General features: G+C 34.6%; 1 long non-coding RNA gene across 1 annotated transcript; it reads left to right on the plus strand.

The window, feature by feature from the left end:
* Positions 1-835: 835 nt before the first annotated feature.
* Positions 836-3,878, plus strand: LOC125177733. Its single transcript, XR_007156637.1, has 2 exons — positions 836-929; positions 2,711-3,878. It is a non-coding gene; the product is annotated as an uncharacterized LOC125177733 (long non-coding RNA).

Below are 3,878 nucleotides of genomic sequence, written 5' to 3' on the forward strand. Positions count from 1 at the left end.
AAACATTTGGCAAGATGGTGAGATGTTATTACTTTTTATTGTGTAAGCGTGCATGTGAACTCACATCTAACAAGAGGGGAGTTTCTTGGTGAGGATATTCAAATTCTAACCGTACATTTGTTCACTTTTGAAAAGATGATGGTTAGTGATCTATGTTATTTACATTAGAATAGTGCATGTGTACTCCACTGTTACAATTGTGTAGGGGATCTCGCTTTTTCTTAATGTAATCAAGGTGCACATCCTGGTAAGATGGTGAATAACGAATCGTGAAGTTAATCCAATCTTGGAGACATGATTAACAAGGGCGCAATAAAGGCATTTGTTGTTTTTATAGAAATCAATTCTTGCGATAGGTAATAATTATTGCACATCAATTATTGTAAAGTTACGTGTTATCTGCTTGTTGACAGCACTTTCTGTATTGATTATTAACACAATTACAGTGAAGCGTAGTTCCTGAGAAGGACGATTAACGACAATCTAGAGTGTAGGCGTGTAGCTCAATAATACAATGCTGTTAACCATTAATTATAATGTGCCCATAGAAGCATTAATTTGCTCGGATTGCAAGAAATTCATTTTCTAAAAAAATTAGCAATAATATATTAGACCTTAAATGAATATTATTTTTTTACATCTTTAAAATTATGTCATTTAAGGTTGCTGATAGCTGCCGTTAATGTAGATCGGTTTTATTTATTGTTTAAACTTTAAAGCATCACATGCTGAAAAGTAACTGCATGCAAAACAACTTGCATGTTCTCTGCATGTTTTGTTAGCGTTCTGTTGTATCCTTGCATGACTGCAACTATTATATTTATCTTCAGAATAAGCGACAAGTTTGAGGTTTGCGAGGCGACGTTTCGCTGCCTTATAGCAACTATTCGATTGTCAGGAGTCTGGATCAGTGGACGGGAATTAGTTTGGTAAGTTAAAAAAAATTCAATCGAATGAATAGCTGTCTTGAAATTAGAGTCAAATCTGCTTAACTTGGTTGCCTTGCTATCTGTTTTTCCTGGCCGCTGTTGTTTATTTTCTGGGCTTATCTTCTGAATTGCTGCAATAATAAATCTTTCTTCCAATGCTGAAACTCTATCATCAAATAAAGTGAATTTTGGAGGAGAAAAATATGCACGCCGCGAAAATATTTTCGCCCCAAAAATTTTAATTCGAAATGAGCATCCCGAAGCTGCATATCATTTAACTAATTTCAGACAAAGTAAACTAATTCATCAGCAGTTATTACTCTGACAATGGTCTGCTTAAATCGCAAGGTCACTTATTATTCAAAATAAAAGAAAACGCCATGTAAAGTCACCATATTTTCTATGAAAACACCACCGACATCAGCTCCTTCGTCAGATCAAAAAATCTCACCGTTGAAGCGCAGTGACATGCAACTTAGTGCAAAAAGAAGAATTAATTTTCCAATTTATTCTTACATTGAATGCTGGTAACTTAAATCAATATAAATAGCTATGGAAACCATGCCAAACAAAAGCATGCACACTTTTATTAACACACAATTAGGCTCTAGCGCTCGAATAATAATTATTAATAATAATAATAATATCATTATTGATATAGGTAGATGCTGGGAGCACTGCAGGTTCATTGTGACTAAATTAAACCAATTCAATACCAGTAATTTTAATCCTTTAATGTTTTCATTTTATCGCCTGCTCGTTCATTTTGTAAGTTTTATCCTAAATATTTATTTCTAATTTTATCTATTTAATGTATTTCGCAATTTGTGTGTTTGTTTGTTTTGTGTGCGTTTGTTGTTTTAAGTGCAGGGGGCTGTTTGGACACGTATCTAAGATACGTGTCGTGTCGGAATACTGCCTGGATTTGAAAATGTATTTTTAAAGAATGAATTGTACTACTTTGCAAAACTGAGAAGAATTTGAAGTATTCAAAATTAATATTATATTTTCAAATCGGCACATATGAATTTATCGTAAAAGACGCGAAATAGTTTTTTCAAGTTTTTAAACGATAGTTGAAGAGGAATTTTTTGTTCGATATAAAATGTGGGATCGAACAGGTCCTCAGCATCAGATCAAATTATTAAACATTAGCAGGTTAGCCAGGCGTTGTCTGCGATCTATAATTACAGCAATTTTAAAATCCCGTTATCTCGAATCACTGTGATAACAATGAAAATTGTGTATGCTAAAAAATGATACGTACAACCAAAATTTCTCATAGAACATATAGCTCACTTTTGAATTAAGTAGAAATTCAGGGTAAATGAGGTGGGAGTTCATTTTAAATGGCCGGGTCTTTCTTTAATTGATGTATTTTAGTTTAAAAATATTCAAGTTGGTTTGGGATGAGTGGACGGATGCTCAAATTTCAGCCATAATATACTCCGGTAAATGCCTGGCTAACCTGCTGGTCATTAATTAATAAAAATGCGTGTGCGAAGTAATTTATTATTATTGTTTGGGCAAAATTATACATCTTATGAATTTAAACATACTACTTATTTATATTATCTTTATTTATGTCTGCTTTCCAAAAGAAGAAATCGTACGAAAGAGCTATAATGTTGTCGAGCGATTGTCTCACGACTTCTTCTCTTCATAAATGTTGCTTATATTTCTAATTGTTTTCTTATTGTTTATTCATTTTCATGAATAAACAATATTGATATTCATATTTATTAACAATATTTATTTATTGTTTGTTCATGATATTGCAGAAGAAGGAGAAAATTCAGAAGCAGATCACAGAAGTGGCGAAGTCTTCGCACCCCGAAGCAAGTTCCGGCAAAACTACAGCCCTTGACCGCTCCACCGTAAAAATAACCAATGAAGGCAATGAAAGCAGTAGAAAATCGAATCCTTAAGCTACCTACTACAATTATTTTCCATGCAGTGTATTTATCAGTAATGCTCTGAAAATACGGAGATTTTCTCACCGTAAACGGAAGAACGAGGAGGGATTTTTTAACTTGAATGTTGCACTCATGAAAATTCTAAGTGAAACATGAACGGCCTAAAACCGGGCTGTAATGGAAAGGAATAGTCGTTCGGTAAACTAATTTAAAGTGTTCCACTTTTTAATAGAGATTATCTTGCTCATACTGTGCATCGCATCCCTCGCAGCCTTGCTTAAAGATACTACACACCGTATCTTCACTCCGCGCTTCAGTGTGGAGATCGTGCAAAATGTAACTTCACTTTGTGCTTCATTGCGATCGAATTCTTCTATTCCGTAGACTGAGCACTTCTTGGTCTTTGGATTGCATTGCACTCATTTTTTCTTGTAGTTTTCCTCAAGTTCGCTTCTACTGTCAGCTAAATCTGCCTATAGGCTCCTTCACAATGTTCTATAAGGCTTATCATTGGTGTACAACTGTACATATGTGGATAATTAATGCCACAGCATGAGAAAAGTATTCTGACTTTTGGAAGATTAAGGGAGATTTCTTTAGGGAATAGCATCCAGTAATTCGATGGCTAGTGAACCATCTTGCACTGAAGTTATAGGCTGATGGTGGTTCTTGTCGGTCGCTCAACCTGACTCGGTCTCATTGCGTTGCAATGAAGACGACACTAAATCTTGTTTCGAAATATACGTTTTGTACAGAAAACAAATTTTCTCGACGTAAAGTATCATAGTGCCCGGTATTAAAAAATATAAAATTCTGTTAGTTGCTTACTTCTGTCGAGAAAAGATACTCCTGATTTTTGCAACGAACTCTAACGCAGAACATTCTCCGCAAAACATTTATGTGCAAAACATCCTCCGACGACGTCTGATGTCCCGGAATGTTGATAGTTCATTGTAATTATCGAACAGCACCTGCAAATACTACCTATATCGATAATGGCAAATACTCACTGTAATATCATTGAACTTTTTTT

This window comes from Hyalella azteca, unplaced genomic scaffold, assembly GCF_000764305.2.
Source record: "Hyalella azteca isolate HAZT.00-mixed unplaced genomic scaffold, Hazt_2.0.2 contig4501, whole genome shotgun sequence".
Lineage (NCBI taxonomy): Eukaryota > Metazoa > Arthropoda > Malacostraca > Amphipoda > Hyalellidae > Hyalella > Hyalella azteca.